Raw genomic sequence first — 9,801 nt, forward strand, 5'->3', positions numbered from 1 at the left:
TAGTTGCTCTAATGCAACAGAACTGCAAGTTTCATGGACTTCCATCAGAAGATCCCTATTAGTTTTTAACTGAATTCTTGCAGATCTGTGATACTGTTAAGACTAATGGAGTAGATCCTGAAGTCTACAGGCTCATGATTTTCCCTTTTGCTATAAGAGACAAAGCTAGAGCATGGTTGGACTCACAACCGAAAGATAGCCTGGACTATTGGGATAAGCTGGTCACGGCCTTCTTGGCCAAGTTCTTTCCTCCTCAAAAGCTGAGCAAGCTTAGAGTGGATGTTCAGACCTTCAAGCAAAAAGATGGTGAATCCCTCTATGAAGCTTGGGAAATATACAAGCAGTTGATCAAAAAGTGTCCTTCTAGCATGCTTTCAGAGTGGACCATTTTAGATATATTCTATGATGGTCTATCTGAGCTTTCAAAGATGTCACTGGACTATTCTGCAGGTAGATCCATTCACCTAAAGAAAACGCCTGCTGATGAGCGGATAATTTGTACGCTTTTTGGCATTGTTTTTAGTATGTTTTTAGTATATTTAGTTGAGTTTTTAGTATATTTTTATTAGTTTTTAGTTAAAATTCACTTTTCTGGACTTTACTATGAGTTTGTGTGTTTTTCTGTGATTTCAGGTATTTTCTGGCTGAAATTGAGGGACCTGAGCAAAAATCTGATTCAGAGACTGAAAAGGACTGCAGATGCTGTTGGATTCTGACCTCCCTGCACTCGAAGTGGATTTTCTGGAGCTACAGAAGCCCAATTGCGCGCTCTTGACGGCGTTGGAAAGTAGACATCCTGGGCTTTCCAGCAATATATGATAGTCCATACTTTGCCCAAGATTTGATGGCCCAAACCGGCGTTCAAAGTCACCTTCAGAATTCCCAGCGTTAAACGCCAGAACTGGCACCAAAGTGGGAGTTAAACGCCCAAACTGGCACAAAAGCTGGCGTTTAACTCCAAGAAGAGTCTCTACACGAAAATAGTTCAATGCTCAGCCCAAGCACACACCAAGTGGGCCCGGAAGTGGATTTTTATGTCATTTACTCATCTTTGTAATTCTTAAGCTACTAGTTCCCTATAAATAGGACCTTTTGCTATTGTATTTGATGTCTTGGAATCTTGGTAGCTATCTTTAGTCTTATGCTATCTTAGATCATGGGGCTAGCCTCACGGCCATGCCTAGACCTTGTTCTTATGTATTTTCAACGGTGGAGTTTCTACACACCATATATTAAGGTGTGGAGCTCTGCTGTACCTCGAGTATTAATGCAATTACTATTGTTATTCTATTCAATTCAGCTTGTTCTTATTCCAAGATATCACTTGCTCTTCAACTTGATGAATGTGATGATCCGTGACACTCATCATCATTCTCACCTATGAACGTGTGACTGACAACCACCTCCGTTCTACCTTAGATTGGGTGAATATCTCTTGGATTCCTGATACACGATGCATGGTTGATCGCCTGACAACCGAGCGCTCGCCTGACAACCGAGCCAGCCATTCCGTGAGATCAGAGTCTTCGTGGTATAGGCTAGAATTGATGGCGGCATTCAAGAGAATCCGAAAGGTCTAAACCTTGTCTGTGGTATTCTGAGTAGGATTCAATGATTGAATGACTGTGACGTGCTTCAAACTCGCGATTGTGGGGCGTTAGTGACAGACGCAAAAGAATCACTGGATTCTATTCCGACATGATCGAGAACCGACAGCTGGATAGCCGTGCCGTGATAGGGTGCGTTGAACATTTCCACTGAGAGGATGGGAGGTAGCCACTGACAACGGTGAAACCCTTGCATAATGCTTGCCATGGAAAGGAGTAAAAAGGATTGGATGAAGGCAGTAGGAAAGCAGAGAGACGGAAGGGACAAAGCATCTCCATTCGCTTATCTGAAATTCTCACCAATGAATTGCATAAGTATCTTTATATTTTATTCATATATCATCTATAACCATTTGAGTCTGCCTGACTGAGATTTACAATGTGACCATAGCTTGCTTCATACCAACAATCTCCGTGGGATCGACCCTTACTCGCGTAAGGTTTATTACTTGGACGACCCAGTGCACTTGCTAGTTAGTTGTGCAAAGTTGTGTTTATGCCATGGTATTGAGCACCAAGTCTTTGGGGCCATTACTAGGGATTATTTGAGTTGTGAAAAGTAGTGATCACAATTTCGTGCACCAAGTTTTTGGCGCAGTTGCCGGGGACTGTTTCGAGTATGGACAACTGACGGTTCATCTTGTTGCTTAGATTAGGTATTTTTCAGAGTTCTTAAGAATGAATTCTAGTGTTTCAAGGTGATGATCCTATCATCACCAAAGCTGATTGATTCTCATCAATTTAGCTCTTGAATGCAATGTCCTGCTGAAGCTTGACTATCCATGTCTAATTCCTTTAGACTGAAGCTTTAGACTAACATTGCATGATTCCTGGAATTCTCATTAAGAATTTTGATATCTTTATTTTCTTTTCCACTTAATTTTCAAAAAAAATCAAAAAATTTACAAAATAAAAAAAAACCAAAAATATGTTATGTTTCTTATTGAGACACTAGTCTCATTTTAAGTTTGGTGTCTTGCATGCATTGTTTATTTGATCTTGGTTCTATTTTCAAGTCAATAGTACAGGGAACTGAAGATTCAGTACATGCAGCAGAGGAATTACACAAAAAAAGCTGGGCGTTCAAAACGCCCAGTGAAGAAGGACAGACTGGCGTTTAAACGCCAGCCAGGGTGCCTGGTTGGGCGTTTAACGCCCAAAAAGGTAGAGCATTGGGCGTTAAACGCCAGAATGTGCACCATTCTGGGCGTTTAACGCCAGGATGGCACAAGAGGGAAGATTCTGTTTTTAATGCAAATTTTTTTCAAGTTTTCAAAGTTTTTCAAAATCAAATCTTTTTCAAATCAAATCTTTTCAATCAAATCTTTTTCAAAATCAATTTCTTTCCTTTTTCAAAGATACTTGCTAACAATTAATGATTTGATTGAACAATTCAAGTATGTTGCCTTTTCTGTTGAGAAAGGTTTAATGTTTGAATCATATCTTTTCTTGTTAGGCAAGTCATTAATTTTTAAAATCAAATCTTTTTAAATTGTTTTTCAATCATATCTTTTTAATCACATCTTTTTCAAAAAAAAAAGTTTTCAATCATATCTTCTTCAAAATCCTTTTCAAAATGTTTTTAAAATCTTTTTAATTAATTTTCGAAAAATCTCTTCCCCTCTTCTCACATCCTTCTATTTATGGAGTATCACTCCTCCTCAATGCACAATTCGAACTCTATCTCACTAAGTTCGAATTCTTCTACCTCTTTCTTCTATTTTTCTGTTCCTCTAACACCTCAAGGAATCTCTATACTGTGACATAGAGGATTCCACATTTTCTTGTTCTCTTCTCTTTCATATGAGCAGGAGCAAAGACAAAAGCATTCTTGTTGAGGCTGACCCTGAACCTGAAAGGACCTTGAAGCGAAAGCTAAGAGAAGCTAAGGCACAACTCTCTGTAGAGGACCTAACAGAAATCTTCAAAGAAGAAGAAACCATGGCAGCCGAAAACAACAACAATGCCAACAATGCAAGGAAGGTGCTGGGTGACTTTACTGCACCTACTCCCGACTTCTATAGGAGAAGCATCTCTATCCCTGCCATTAGAGCAAACAACTTTGAGCTTAAGCCTCAATTAGTTTCTCTAATGCAACAGAATTGCAAGTTCCATGGACTTCTATTGGAAGATCCTCATCAGTTCTTAGCTGAATTCTTGCAAATCTGTGACACTGTCAAGACTAATGGGGTTGACCCTGAGGTCTACAGACTTATGCTATTCCCTTTTGCTGTAAGAGACAGAGCTAGGATATGGTTGGACTTACAACCTAAAGACAGCCTGAACTCTTGGGAAAAGCTAGTCAATGCCTTCTTGGCAAAGTTCTTTCCACCTCAAAAATTGAGTAAGCTTAGAGTGGAAGTCCAAACCTTCAGACAGAAGGAAGGAGAATCCCTCTATGAAGCTTGGGAAAGTACAAGCAATTGATCAGAAAATGTCCTTCTGACATGCTTTCTGAATGGAGCATCATAGTTATTTTCTATGATGGTCTCTCTGAACTGTCCAAGATGTCATTGGATAGCTCTGCTGGAGGATCTCTTCATCTGAAGAAGACGCCTACAGAAGCTCAAGAACTAATTGAAACGGTTGCAAATAACCAATTCATGTACACTTCTGAAAGGAATCCTGTGAACAATGGGACAAATCAGAAGAAAGGAGTTTTTGAGATTGATACTCTGAATGCCATATTGGCTCAGAACAAGATATTGACTCAGCAAGTCAATTTGATTTCTCAAAGTCTGTCTGGAATGCAAAATGCACCAGGCAGTACTAAGGATGCTTCATCTGAAGAAGAAGCTTATGATCCTGAGAACCCTTCAATGGAAGAGATGAATTACATGGGAGAACCCTATGGAAACACCTATAATTCTTCATGGAGAAATCATCCAAATTTCTCATGGAAGGATCAACAGAGACCTCAACAAGGTTTCAACAACAATAATGGTGGAAGAAACAGGTTTAGCAATGGCAAGCCTTTTTCATCATCTTCTCAGCAACAGACAGAGAATTCTAAGCAGAGCCACTCTGACTTAGCAACCATGGTCTCTGATCTAATCAAAACCACTCAAAGTTTCATGACTGAAACAAGGTCCTCCATTAAGAATTTGGAGGCACAAGTGGGACAGCTGAGCAAGAAAATTACTGAACTCCCTCCTAGTACTCTTCCAAGGGGAAAATTCAAAAGGAGAGTGCAAGGCCATCAACATGGCCGAATTTGGAGAGGAAGAAGAGGCAGTGAACGCCACTGAGGAAAACCTCAATGGGCGTCCACTGGCCTCCAATGAGTTCCCTAATGAGGAACCATGGGAATCTGAGGATCACACTGAAACCATAGAGATTCCATTTGATTTACTTTTGCCATTCATGAGCTCTGATGAGTATTCTTCCTCTGAAGAGGATGAGTATGTCACTGAAGAGCAAGTTGCTAAATACCTTGGAGCAATCATGAAGCTAAATGACAAGTTATTTGGTAATGAGACTTGGGAGAACGAACCTCCTTTGCTCACCAAAGAACTGGATGACTTGTCTAGGCAGAAATTACCTCAAAAGAGACAAGATCCTGGGAAGTTTTCACTACCTTGTACCATAGGCACCATGACCTTCAAGAAGGCTCTGTGTGACTTAGGGTCAAGTGTAAACCTCATGCCTCTCTCTGTAATGGAGAAGCTAGGGATCTTTGAGGTACAAGCTGCAAGAATCTCACTAGAGATGACAGACAATTCAAAAAAACAAGCTTATGGACTTGTAAAGAGTGTTCTGGTAAAGGTTGAAGACCATTACATCCCTACTGATTTCATAGTCCTAGAGACTGGGAAGTGCATGGATGAATCCATCATCCTTGGCAGACCCTTTCTAGCCACAGCAAAGGCTGTGATTGATGTTGACAGAGGTGAACTAATCATTCAAGTGAATGAAGAATCCTTTGTGTTTAAGGCTCAAGGATATCCCTCTGTTACCATGGAGAGGAAGCATGAAGAGCTTCTCCAGAGCCAAACAGAGCCCCCACAGTCAAACTCTAAGTTTGGTGTTGGGAGGCCACAACCAAACTCTGAGTTTGGTGTTGAACCCCCACATTCAAACTCTAAGTTTGGTGTTGGGAGGTTCCAACATTGCTCTGAGAATCTGTGAGGCTCCATGCGAGCCCTCTGTCAAGCTACTGACATTAAAGAAGCGCTTGTTGGGAGGCAACCCAATGTTATATTTTATCTATTTTCCTTTGTTATTTTATGTTTTCTGTAGGTTGATGATCATGAGAAGTCACAAAATCAATTGAAAAAGTAAAAACAGAATGAAAAACAGGAAGAAAAATAGCACACCCTGGAGGAAGGCCTTGCTGGCGTTTAAACGCCAGTAAGGATAGCAGTTGGGCGTTTAACGCCCAGTCTGGCACCATTCTGGGCGTTTAACGCCAGAAAGGGGCACCAGACTGGCGTTAAACGCCAGAAAAGGGCAAGAAGCTGGCGTTAAACGCCAGAAATGGGCACCAGCCCGGCGTTTAACGCCAGAATTGGCACAAAGTGCATTTTTGCACGCCACTTGGTGCAGGGATGACTTTTCCTTGACACCTCAGGATCTGTGGACCCCACAGGATCCCCACCTACCCCACCACCCTCTCTCTTCTTCACCCATTCACCAATCACCTCAACACCTCTTTCCCAAAAACCCCTCACCTATCAAATCCCACTATCATTTTCACACACCCTAAACACTACTTCTTCCCCTTTTGGCCGAACCACAAAGCCATCTCCCTCTCCTCCATTTCTTCTTCTTCTACTCTCTTCTTTCTTCTTTTGCTCGAGGATGAGCAAACCTTTTAAGTTTGGTGTGGTAAAAGCATTGCTTTTTGTTTTTCCATAACCACTTATGGCATCCAAGGCCGGAGAAACCTCTAGAAAGAGGAAAGGGAAGGCAAAAGCTTCCACCTCCGAGTCATGGGAGATGGAGAGATTCATCTCAAGGGTGCATCAAGACCATTTCTATGAAGTTGTGGCCTTGAAGAAGGTGATCCCCGAGGTCCCTTTCAAACTCAAAAAGAGTGAATATCCGGAGATCCGACATGAGATTCGAAGAAGAGGTTGGGAAGTTCTTACCAACCCCATTCAACAAGTCGGAATCTTAATGGTTCAAGAGTTCTATGCCAATGCATGGATCACCAAGAACCATGATCAAAGTGTGAACCCGGATCCAAAGAATTGGCTTACAATGGTTCGGGGGAAATACTTAGATTTTAGTCCGGAAAATGTAAGGTTGGCATTCAACTTGCCCATGATGCAAGAAGATGAACATCCTTACACTAGAAGGGTCAACTTTGATCAAAGGTTGGACCAAGTCCTCATAGACATTTGTGAAGAGGGCACCCAATGGAAGAGAGATTCAAGAGGGAAGCCGGTTCAATTGAGAAACCATGACCTCAAGCCCGTGGCTAGAGGATGGTTGGAGTTTATCCAACGCTCAATCATTCCCACAAGCAACCGGTCCGAAGTTACTCTAGACCGGGCCATCATGATTCATAGCATCATGATTGGAGAGGAAGTGGAAGTTCATGAGGTTATAGCCCAAGAACTCTATAAGGTGGCGGACAAGTCCTCTACCTTGGCAAGGATAGCCTTTCCTCATCTTATTTGTCACATCTGTTATTCAGTTGGAGTGGACATAGAAGGAGACATCCTCATTGATGAGGATAAGCCCATCACTAAGAAAAGGATGGAGCAAACAAGAGACCCCACTCATCATGAAATCCCTGAGATACCTCAAGGGATGCACTTTCCTCCACAAAACTATTGGGAGCAAATCAACACCTCCCTAGGAGAATTGAGTTCCAACACGGGACAACTAAGGGTGGAGCACCAAGAACATTCCATCCTCCTCCATGAAATTAGAGAAGATCAAAGAATCATGAGAGAGAAGCAACAAAGACAAGGAAGAGACATTGAGGAGTTCAAGCACTCCATAAGACCTTCAAGAGGAAGAACAAGCCGCCATCACTAAGGTGGACCCGTTCTTTAATCTCCTTGTTCTTTATTTTTCTGTTTTTCGAAAATTATGCTTTATGTTTATCCATGTTTGTGCCTTATGATCATTAGTGTCTATGCCTTAAAGTTATGAATGTCCTATGAATCCATCACCTTTCTTAAATGAAAAATGTTCTTAATTGAAAAAGAGAAGAATTGCATGACTTTCAGATTTTATAACAGATTAATTATTTTGATGTGGTGGCAATACTTTTGTTTCTGAATGTATGCTTAAACAGTGCATATGTCTTTTGAATTTGTGGTTCATGAATGTTAAAGTTGTTGGCTCTTGAAAGAATGATGAAAAAAGAGACATGTTACTGAGGATCTGAAAAATCACAAAAATGATTCTTGAAGCAAGAAAAAGCAGTGAATACAAAAAAAAACGAAAAAATAGAAGAGAAAAAGAAAAAGTAAGCAGAAAAAGCCAATAGCCCTTTAAACCAAAAGGCAAGGGTAAAAATAAAGTTGTGATCCAAGGCAAAAGAGTGTGCTTAAGAACCCTGGACACCTCTAATTGGGGACTCTAGCAAATCTGAGTCACAATCTGAAAAGGTTCACCCAATTATGTGTCTGTGGCATGTATGTATCCGGTGGTAATACTGGAAGACAGAGTGCTTTGGGCCACGGCCAAGACTCATAAAGTAGCTGTGTTCAAGAATCATCATACTTAACTAGGAGAATCAATAACACTATCTGGATTCTGAGTTCCGAAAGAAGCCAATCATTCTGAATTTCAAAGGATAAAGTGAGATGCCAAAACTATTCAGAGGCAAAAAGCTAAACGCCCCGCTCATCTAATTAATACTGATCTTCATAGATGTTTTTGGAATTCATTGCATATTCTCTTCTTTTTATCTTATTTGATTTTCAGTTGCTTGGGGACAAGCAACAATTTAAGTTTGGTGTTGTGATGAGCGGATAATTTGTACGCTTTTTGGCATTGTTTTTAGTATGTTTTTAGTATATTTAGTTGAGTTTTTAGTATATTTTTATTAGTTTTTAGTTAAAATTCACTTTTCTGGACTTTACTATGAGTTTGTGTGTTTTTCTGTGATTTCAGGTATTTTCTGGCTGAAATTGAGGGACCTGAGCAAAAATCTGATTCAGAGACTGAAAAGGACTGCAGATGCTGTTGGATTCTGACCTCCCTGCACTCGAAGTGGATTTTCTGGAGCTACAGAAGCCCAATTGGCGCGCCCTCAACGGCTTTGGAAAGTAGACATCCTGGGCTTTCCAGCAATATATGATAGTCCATACTTTGCCCAAGTTTTGATGGCCCAAACCGGCGTTCAAAGTCACCTTCAAAATTCCCAGCGTTAAACGCCGGAACTGGCACCAAAGTGGGAGTTAAACGCCCAAACTGGCACAAAAGCTGGCGTTTAACTCCAAGAAGAGTCTCTACATGAAAATGCTTCAATGCTCAGCCCAAGCACACACCAAGTGGGCCCGGAAGTGGATTTTTATGTCATTTACTCATCTTTGTAATTCTTAAGCTACTAGTTCCCTATAAATAGGACCTTTTGCTATTGTATTTGATGTCTTGGAATCTTGGTAGCTATCTTTAGTCTTTGCTATCTTAGATCATGGGGCTGGCCTCACGGCCATGCCTAGACCTTGTTCTTATGTATTTTCAACGGTGGAGTTTCTACACACCATAGATTAAGGTGTGGAGCTCTGCTGTACCTCGAGTATTAATGCAATTACTATTGTTCTTCTATTCAATTCAGCTTGTTCTTATTCCAAGATATCACTTGCTCTTCAACTTGATGAATGTGATGATCCGTGACACTCATCATCATTCTCACCTATGAACGTGTGACTGACAACCACCTCCGTTCTACCTTAGATTGGGTGAATATCTCTTGGATTCCTGATACACGACGCATGGTTGATCGCCTGACAACCGAGCGCTCGCCTGACAACCGAGCCAGCCATTCCGTGAGATCAGAGTCTTCGTGGTATAGGCTAGAATTGATGGCGGCATTCAAGAGAATCCGGAAGGTCTAAACCTTGTCTGTGGTATTCTGAGTAGGATTCAATGATTGAATGACTGTGACGTGCTTCAAACTCGCGATTGTGGGGCGTTAGTGACAGACGCAAAAGAATCACTGGATTCTATTCCGACATGATCGAGAACCGACAGCTGGATAGCCGTGCCGTGACAGGGTGCGTTGAACATT

General features: G+C 41.2%; 1 non-coding gene across 1 annotated transcript; it reads right to left on the bottom strand.

Annotated features, from left to right (window-relative positions):
• Positions 1–266: 266 nt before the first annotated feature.
• On the bottom strand, positions 267–370 carry LOC130952334 (small nucleolar RNA R71). Its single transcript, XR_009074514.1, has one exon. It is a non-coding gene; the product is annotated as a small nucleolar RNA R71 (small nucleolar RNA).
• Between the last annotated feature and the right edge of the window lie 9,431 nt (positions 371–9,801).

The sequence above is a fragment of the Arachis stenosperma genome, chromosome 9, assembly GCF_014773155.1.
Source record: "Arachis stenosperma cultivar V10309 chromosome 9, arast.V10309.gnm1.PFL2, whole genome shotgun sequence".
Lineage (NCBI taxonomy): Eukaryota > Viridiplantae > Streptophyta > Magnoliopsida > Fabales > Fabaceae > Arachis > Arachis stenosperma.